This window comes from Nymphalis io, chromosome 27 (assembly GCF_905147045.1).
Source record: "Nymphalis io chromosome 27, ilAglIoxx1.1, whole genome shotgun sequence".
Classification (NCBI taxonomy): Eukaryota; Metazoa; Arthropoda; class Insecta; order Lepidoptera; family Nymphalidae; genus Nymphalis; species Nymphalis io.
In genome coordinates, this window is record NC_065914.1 from 2,269,348 (window position 1) to 2,279,992 (window position 10,645).

Genomic DNA, 10,645 nt, shown 5'->3' on the forward strand with positions numbered 1-10,645 from the left:
GGTTCACCGTCAAATAAACTTGAGATAAAATATTTTAATTATAAATTATAAATAATAATTATTAAATAAAACGTAAGAAATATAGTATAATAAAAGTGTACAATTCAATTATCCTTAGTTTTAGAAGACTAGCCATCACAGGAAATATTATGGCGCACAAGTGTGTGTGCAAATATATGCGCACTTTCTATTCCTTGAATCTCTAATCCGATGGGAAGAAAACGACAGTTCAGGTGCAGAATCCTCACGATGTACTACCTTTACAACCCAAGAAATAAACACTATCAACTTCCAAAAGCTAGGCTGCTACGGAGAATTTTTCATCAGAAAAACCCAATAACTTTTAATTGCGTTGGAACCTAGGACTGTGGTATTTGTAATCTTAAAGTCTATTGAACCAACAAGACAGTCACAAATTTTCTTTAAACGTTGCTAAAAAAACTTTGATGGTATATAGCTCTGGTTAATAATTAGGTCAAGCTTATCACCAGCCAGATTAAAACGTCTGACTTGTATTGAAACGAAAGATAAATTGATGTTCAGAGCGTTTCAAATATCATCATTAGGAAATCGTAACCCCTTTTGGATATAAGTGTTTTTCAAGATGCGCTAAAGCTCCCGGTTCTCAGTGTTCCGCAGCCAGTCTTGACTTCTACACCTGGATTGAGATCGCTACGATGCATTTACTTATCTTAACCTCGTTTAAGATTCCGAGACGATTTATTCGAATTGAAATGCAAGATGCGCATCTTCGGGGAATCCGTCAGTCTTTGCAACTGCATTGCCGACGATTTTCAGAAGCGAATGACGTTTCTCGAGAAACGCTTACAGAATTTAGAAGAACGTCATAAGTTATTGGTTAGAATTTTACTGCTTCGTAATTTTTTGTTATTAATAATTTCTGTCCATGCTATTTAGTTGGGAATCTATATTTTTCTTTCGCTCCTCTTAAAGTAGCAAATCAGTGCCCAGTGGATTTAAATTATTATAAAACTGGATAACCCTGCGGTTAGAAAATGATGATTGCATCTTCACACCCAGGCAAGCACCACTGTGCGGTAAAGGTATCCTGCATGTCTCGGAAAAATTGGACGTAGTTTCTCAAAAAGAATCCAACCCACAAAATATTACTTTTGAGTTATTCAAGTTTAAAATTTTACCTGTATTTGCTCATAGATGTGCTTGTTTGTATTTTTTGCTACCTGGAGATACCATTTGTATTAATGTATCATATTTCATACAAAAAAGTTTAATTAATCTTGGTTTTATATTTCTCGAGATATTAAAATAAATGTATGTTTGGATCATTTTTGATAAAAACTATTTTCAATGAGTGCAAGTAAATATTCAATTCAGCAAAAACAATCTAATGTAGCTAATTAACACTTTAATAAGTAATCAAAAAAACAACTAGTTATTTTATATTTATTTGATTATTAGTATCGAAATATTAATTTGCTTACGCATTTTCTACCATAGAAATAGTAATTTATGACATTTTTTAAATGAGTATCTTATAAATGACTTTTTTGATAATGCTATTATGCTATTGTCTAATTGAATCTTCATCCCGTCTATTGTCGATAGCGATTTGTAAAAATCTAGACATTCTTTAGGAATATACTCAAATAAGGATTTTAATCGTCCAATTTTGCTTGAGGTATTTCCTTTCCTTTAGGCCGTAGTACAGTAAAATCATTTTCTGATATCTCCAAAGACTTCCCTTTTCTCTTTATTAAATTGTTGAAACTGTTCTTCGTTTTGAATTTCCATATAAATAGTGTATTAATATTTGTTCTCTTCTTTCTTCAGCAAAATTCCCTTTGTAGCTAGTTAGCTTTGATCTTATCTGAGAAAATTTTCCTATTTACTATATTTTTTTCTAATTTTCTCGTACTTAAAAAGTCGTTCTTTTCCATTCTTTGGACTTGTAGAGGATTCTTTTGTTTTTTTTTATGACTGCAATACATTCATCTACTAAATTAAAATAAATTCTTTCGTGATATTTCATTTATGTCACAATTATGAAAATCTGTCTCATTAGGCATAAATGTGTAACCGGATTCGAGATATTTGAGGCTGATTATGTTATTGTGTATGTATTGAGTTTAATAATAATAACACACAAGGAAAAGAAAGAAAAACAAAAGTTCAAGAGAAGCCATGCTATATAAATAAAATTGCGGACCTAACGGGCGAGTGCATTATACATACATATATATAAATGTAAATAATACATATACAAAGATAAATATATACATATATATACCATACAACAAATATCATACATAAATACATATATACATATATCTATTCACAATACAAACCTTTATAACATTAAGAGTGGACAGAATGAAATGTGAAGGAAGTAAATAGCTAGGGTTACAGAGACAGGTAATAGTTTTTAGTACGAATTTTGAAGATGAAAATTGAAGAGGATTGACGGATCTTTGATGGATGTGTATTCTTACTGCGTTTGCTGTGAAGGAGTTTGCATATAGTTTGGAATTACATGAAGGCGCACTTAATTTGTTGTCACTCTGGGAGCGAAGATTAAGTTGAAAAAACTTCCAAAAGGATATGTTCCGACGACTCAGAGTACGATTTGCTAAGAATCGAAAAAGGAATATGACTACGTAAATAGATACCAGCCCCACGGCCATCTTTGCCTGTAAGATCTTTGCAAATTAAGTGAAACCCTGGGATCGAGAAAGATGTCGAAGGAAGAGATGGTTTTAGAAACGTCTCCGATACCAAAATCGCATGAATATTCGCAACATCGAAGGAGGCTAACATATCAGTATAATGTGCAGGGACGCTTTGTGCATTTAGGTGTAAGACATTAAAGTTTTTAGAGAAAGAGGCAAATTTTGTACCAAGAAGACTGTTTAAGGGCAATGTAGTTCTATGGAAACTATCGTCTGAAGACAAAGAAAAAGAGTAGTAACTGTCATTGTCAGAAACAGACGCACTGTGACTAGTATCCATATTGTGTAATCAAGATTATAAAATTGTTGACGTATAAAATAAATGTTATAATAGTTTAAAAATATATCAATAAAAAATAATAATGAATAAGTATAAAACGTAATAAAATAGCAGTTAAAAAAAATTAAATTATTTAATGTTTTGTGTTAATTTAATAATGCCTTTAGCGAAAGTACAATTTTTATATTACGGTTTTGTCCCCCACAACAGTCACTACACAAAACTATTTTTTTTACTTTCGGATTTATATTCTTTTATATATATTTTATTAAACACGATCCCACTTCTTGGGCAGCTCGACCTGCTTCGCCTTCTAGCCATTCATAGCAGTGACTATTATTATCGGAGACTGAATGAATTCCGCAGTTATACAGCCATAATTGACGTTTGTAAAAAAATATACTTGTAGGGATTCGCGGTAGTGGAAGCGTTTTTTCTAAGTCGAAGGTTATACTTTCCTGCAATTTCGCTTTTATTTAATCTGTATTAAAATTGTTTCTTAAATTCTCAGCTCGTTTTATCTGTTTCATTCTTTCTTCATTTCGTTTTGTTTTTCTTCACCAGTACAGTATTTAATATTATTGTTAAATGCGTCACAACTAGTACAGGTATTTTTTAAACAGGTAACAAAATATGACTAAATAACATATTTTTAATGATATCATCAAGTAATAAATTGAAATGTTTTAGTTTTTTATAATAAATGCGAAAATTCGATTTAATTAAATTATAGATACATTATTATTTTATACATTTATGTGTATTGGATCATTTTTGTTTTTTTCATCAACACTTATTTGAAATACGGAAATGTATTTAGGGAAATAGATCCAAGCGGCTCGATTCGTTTTTGTGATTTAATTTGTGCATTGATTTGATTTAAATATCATTAATGTAAAACGATCCATGCGGCTTGGATTCTTTTTAACATAATCGTGTTGGGCCAGTTACTTGGACTAACAATTTTAAAATATGATCCAAAGAGAATGGTACATAAAACGTCATCTATTCGTGTTTTACTTGAGATGTTTTTGCTAATCGAAAATATCGACCTTTACTTCTATCTTGGTATACTTAATTCATTTTGGATCATGTTGTGAGTTGGATTCTTTTTGAGAAATTACGTTCATTCAAGCTTCTTATTCATACCTGAGTATACCTGATTAAAAAGGAGAGGAAACCTTAGTCCAGCAATGCGACATTAATATACTAGATTTATCTGTATAAGTATGTATTTTTATACATTTAATTATGATATTTTTACCGATAGTTCTATAGCCTCATTAAAAAAAAGTAAAAAAAAAAAACTGTTTCGATAGTTTCAGTTTAAAGATCTTTATTATTACTCAAAGAATATACAGTTCCCTTACAGAGCAATTTAACATATTTCACACAGTACAAGTTTCGATAGCTTAGATTGTTTAACTATTAAAAAATCTTTGTTGCTGTCATAGACTAGACGCTATTTTACACTTAATCAAAAGCGCATGTCGTATCTACATCAAGAGAAATGTAATCATTTGAATTTTTTGATTGACATTTTATTTTGTAGACCTATGAACGTAAAAAAAAATACAAAAGAAAAGTAGTATATGTAGTATATCAGTTGTCTGGTTTCCATAGAACAAGTTCTACTTAGCTTGGGATCAGATGGCCGTGTGTGATTAGTGTCCCAGGATATTATTATATTATTATTATAAAATATTTTTGTACGTTTTGTTCGTTTATGTAATAGTTAAGTTTTATTTCAATAAATAATTGTTCCAGAGCCGCGAGAGCAATTACTCCGCTATAATACAGAAGAATCAACGGTTATCACACAAAACTCGACAGGAAGTAAAGGTATCCATAACCAATGCAACACTGCACCGCCTTTATCTGTCTAGCAATGCCACTAAATATATGACGTATACTTAGTCTCCTTGATCCAAACAAGAGTTGTTAAAAAAAAAAGACGCGCTCTAATATAAAACCGCCATTTTGTCGGTGGACAGAAAGGTAAATTAATTAATTAATTACAGGCGCGACTTGTGATTTTTTTAAATGTATTATTTATATTTTTAAGAGTAATTGAGTGAGTTAATTCATATCACTTTGTATGGTTTGGTGTTATTTTTTTAAAAAAGACCAATTCAAGGTTTTTATGAAATCAGTTTCCCTTCTGGATGCTAAATGTAGGATCTGTAATGAAGTCTGTTACCTCCTTCATCTAGCGACTAGGTAATTGTTTGTTTTTTTTTCCCTTCTCTGGCGTGTATCTACGCTATTTGAGGCGCAAAACATTCTGCCAATGTCACGTGTAATTGTTATGATATCTTATTGATAACTATTCTTTAAAAAAAACTTGTTTACGTTTATTATTAATTAACGCCGGACATTTTTATTTAGCCGTAACTTCCGAACGCTATAATCTTAAACGTTGTACATTAGTAGAATTGGGTCCCATGTCATTTTGAAACAAGTTATTCTGAAAGAATGTTCATTATTAATTAGTTAAGTTCACATTTACTAATAAGCTACCTTTGTTTGGCATTTACTCACTAATTTCTCTCTTTCTATCATTATTGATTTAACATACGATAGAAAAAGACACAGCATCGTTTAACTAATCACCAAAATCGACAACATTTACTAATATACTTAAAACCTTAATGATTATTAATTACTTAAGTTATTATTAATAAATGTAATTAATTAATTACATTCAAGTGATATTTTATCGTTATTTCAAACAAAAAACAACAAATCTGATTGTTATGAAACTTTTACATAATGATAAATTTAAGGTTGGACATACAGTACAGTAACAGCCTGTGAACGTCCCACTGCTGGGCTAAGGCCTCCTCTCTCTTTTTGAGGAGAAGGCTTTGAGCTTATTCCACCATGCTGCTCCATTGCGGTTTGGTAGAATACACATGTGGCATAATTTCAATGAAATTAGACACATGCAGGTTTCCTCACGATGTTTTCCTTCACCGTAAAGCACGAGATGAATTATAATCACAAATTAAGCACATAAAAATTCATGGTGCTTGCCCGGGTTTGAACCCACGATCGTCGGTTAAAATTTACGCGTTCTAACCACTAGGCCATCTCGGCTTTTTTTAAATTTAAATTCATTCGGTAATGTTGGACATTATCATAAAATATACTATATATTTATAAATATATATATTAAAGAAAGAAGGGCCCTTTGACGAGCTGTGGGATATTCTCAGGCTGTTTACATTATTTTATTTTTTTTTGCGATTTCTATTACTACAAGTACTTTGAAATTGTTATTTTACAAGGGTATTCTTAATTACAACCGGTTCGGAATGTAGATTCTACCGAGAAGAATCGGTAAGAAACTCAGTTTTTTTTTTTATAGAATATGAAGGCGGACGAGCATATGGGCCACCTGATGGTAAGTGGTCACCAAACGCCCTTAGACATTGGCATTGTAAGAAATGTCAACCATCGCTTATACAGCCAATGCGCCACCAACCTTGGGAACTAAGATTTTATGTCCCTTGTGCCGTAATTACACCGGCTCACTCACCCTTCTAACCGGAACACAACAATAACAAGTACTGCTGTTTTGCGGTAGAATATCTGATGAGTGGGTGGTACCTACCCAGACGAGCTTGCACAAAGCTCTACCACCAGTCGTTACCAATTAAAATATATATTTTTATAATCACTATATATTTATATATCATGTATGAAATAACATCAACCAATACAATATACATAACAATAAATATTTTTTGTTTAATTCTAATAATTATTTATCTATGCATAAAAACAAATTAAGAAAAAAAAAACATAAATATGGTGTCGTCGTTTATTTATTTGATATCCTATTCACAATATTAGTTCTAAATTTAAATGCATTGTAACTAAGATAAGGCAAAGAATGCGATGTGTGAGGCCTAAAGATAACTATTTCATTTGTTAAAATTTTCCATGTTATGAACAAACATGACGTACGGACTGACTAATGACTAATATCAATTATTGATACACTACTTTATAATTGTTACGAATCGTTATAATATATTTTTGTATCTTATTTTCAATTAATTACAATATAAAGGCACAACCCATTAATGCCATTACTAAAAAAAAAATTTAAATTCAAATTATGAACGAAAATTTATTTAAATAAAAATAATAATTTATTTTATAGATATTTATTTTACTAACAATATATTTTATTAAATTATATAAAGTGCGACACACTTACTAGTAAAATACCGACCGATAGGTGATCGGTGTTTTTTTTTTTTTAAATATATTGTAAGAATTGTTGAATATGTCGATGATAGGAGCATATGCATGCATCTGCGAGGTAATTGGAGCTTATTTTTTTAATATATATTTTGGTACTTATAAGCGAGGGGTTACGAATGTTAGGATTTATTATAAACATCTTACATATTAGATGATTTTTGTATCAAAAATATATCTAGAATTAGCGAAATTTTATTATTCGAGCCGAGATGGCCCAGTGGTAAGAATGCGTGAATCTTAACCGATGATCGTGGGTTCAAACCCGGGCAAGCACCACTGAATTTTCATGTGCTTAATTTGTGATTATAATTCATCTCGTGCTTTACGGTGAAGGAAAACATCATGAGGAAACCTGCATATGTCTAATTTCACTGAAATTCTGCCACATGTGTATTCCACCAACCCGCATTGGAGCAGCGTTGTGGAATAAGCTCCAAACCTTCTCCTTAAAAAGAGGAGAGGAGGCCTTCAGCCCAGCAGTGGGACATTCACAGGCTGTTACGGGTTACGGTATTATTCGAAAATAATTATCAATGGCAATTTTAAAATAGGTATAACATGGATAATAAATTAAGTGTATTTCTTAAATTAATTAAGAAATAAATAGCCTAGAGACGAAATATCTTCCCAAGGTTTCCTAATATCTATATATTAACCTTTAGCGCAATTGACAAATCATTTTTTTTTATTTACAACAATGGCCCTTGCACTCGACCATATCTTAATGATATTACCTACAAAAATTATCAACAGAATTATACTTCACACAAAACATTAAAAATAAATAAACTTACGCCGAAGATTAGGACGGTCTGTGTGAAGGATGACTTATGTGACTAACAGAATATTACATGATGCCAATAAGTAAAAACTTCGTAAACCATAAATAAATTGAACAAGGGTAAGGTTTTAAGATTCTTATGATCTTTGGTCCAAATTATATAGTTCAAAGGGCATTTCTGTTTACGGAAATCTTTAATAATTCAACATAAAGAAAATAGATTGAATCCGTACCATATATCCCCGACTCGCTTGTCGTAGAAAGATAAACGATCTTGTTTTCCTTCACAAGCTATTTAATTATAGCATTGACGGCAACGATTTAATCTCATCTTTAACTGTTCATACAGCGTCTCGTTTGCCCCGACTTAGTGGTTACAACTCCTTTGAAATACCCACATTTGAAACCAACCTCGGACACAATTCTGGTATACCTCGAATATGTAGACAAGACATTGAACTCGCAAAAAGTAACAACTTAGATGTTGCCATTAATCTAAGCACATATAAATAAATCTTAAGCAATATTTAAAATAAAGTTTGCTTGTCATGTGTATTCCTTGTTGGAGATCCTAATAAACAAAATAAACATAAATTTTTGATCGACAGGAAATCAAGGTTAAGACTTAAGTGATCGTTTTAATTTTTAAAATTATTGACAGTTAGAAGCAAAAGATAACAGTAACAAAAAAAAACATAATATTAGGTCCTTAGATATGAAATTAGCGTTTTGTCGTACTGACCACTTTGATCTGAAATGAAAAGAGGCCTCTTTGGTTAAGAATTCCAAATTCAAATTTATAAATTCATTTAGCTGGTACATTTGAGTTTTGAAAAGATCCAAAGTCGTTCATTTGTTTTTTCTTCATTATTTTTTTCTTATTACCGCACAGTGGAAAACATGAAACATCGGTATATTTACGAGTACGAGTTCTACCGTGGATTAATGATGTGTACGGCGCTGGTGTCGCAAAAGAAAGCATAGTACGTTTTAGGTTTCAACGTTCTCGTTCTGGAAATTTCGACCTTCAGAACCAATCCCGTGGACGGCCGGAGACCAAAGTGGAAAAAGAAGAATTAAAATTATTTTGCTATTGTGGAAGCGGATCCATCACAAAGCACTTCAGAGATAGCTGCGGCTTCTGGGTAAGTGATAAAACTGTATTAATCCACTTGAAGCAAATCGGGAAAGTAAAAAAACTTGAACGATGGATACCTCATGAATTGAGTGAATCGAACTTGCAAACACGCATCGACTGCTGTGTTACTTTGCTCAACCGACACAATAATGAAGAAATTTTAAATCAAATCATTACTTGTGATGAAAAGACGATACTGTATGATAATCGGAAGCGCTCGTCGCAATGGCTGAACCCTGGAGACCCAGCCAAATCCTGCTCTAAGCGAAAATTGACAACTGAAAACGTTACTCGTGAGTGTTTGGTGGACTAGCGCCGGTGTTGTTCACTACAGCTAAAATCTGGCCAAACGATTACGGCAGATATCTATTGTCAACATCTGCAAACCATGAAGGAAGAACTAGCTGCTAAAGGACCGAGATTGGTCAATCGCTCTAGGCCACTGCTGCTTCACGACAACGCAAGACCACATACAGCACAACAAACAACCGCTAAGTTAGATGAGCTACAATTGGAATGTCTGCGACATCCACCGTACTCCCCAGACCTAGCTCCAACAGATTACCATTTTTTCCGGAATTTGGACAACTTCTTGCAAGGAAAAAAATTCAACTCCGATGCGGCAGTCCAAACCGCCTTCAGAGTTTATTGATTCTCGCCCCCATGGTTTTTTTAGTAAAGGGATCAATGAACTACCTATGAGATGGCAAAATTGCATAGATAACAACGGTGCATACTTTGATTAATTAAATATATTTTACAAAAAAAATTGACTTTATATTTATTCCGTACAAAACGGCAATTTCATATGTAAGGACCCAATATATATATATTTTAATTTAAATATAGTAATAAAAACCGAACAAGTTGACACATTTATAGTTCATACAACATACAATAGAGTTAACATTTATATACACAGCTTGCATCGCAAAGTAGGACGTAAATATTGATTAATCAAAGTCAAAGTAAAAAAAAAATTATTGACTGTCAAAAATATACCACCGGTTTAGAAATAACTCACTTGAGAAGAATCGGCGAATGAAATTCAGCGGTTTTTTTTTAATCATTATACGTACGTAGGTACCATAACTAATGAAAATGTTACCTGAGGGTTCCAATAAAAAAAATTGAGTTTTTAAAGTTTGCGCTTTGTGTTTCAGCTAGATATCTATTGTGAATTGTAGTAGAATTGAGATAAATAATGTTTTAACGATTACCGATATAATAATTTTTAAATGTTGACAGCAATCACGAAGGAAACTATATTGCTATATTTTCGCAATTCAAGTAAATATCATAAATCAATATTGTTCACAGCCGTTTCATTCAAAACAAAGGACAGCCATTTGACCGGATAAAAAAAAAAACAAATGTTTTTTTTTTCATTTCGGTTACAAAGAAGACAGAGGGTCTTAATGGCATGCTCTGTGTAAAGATGGAACGAAATGTTTAAAACTTAA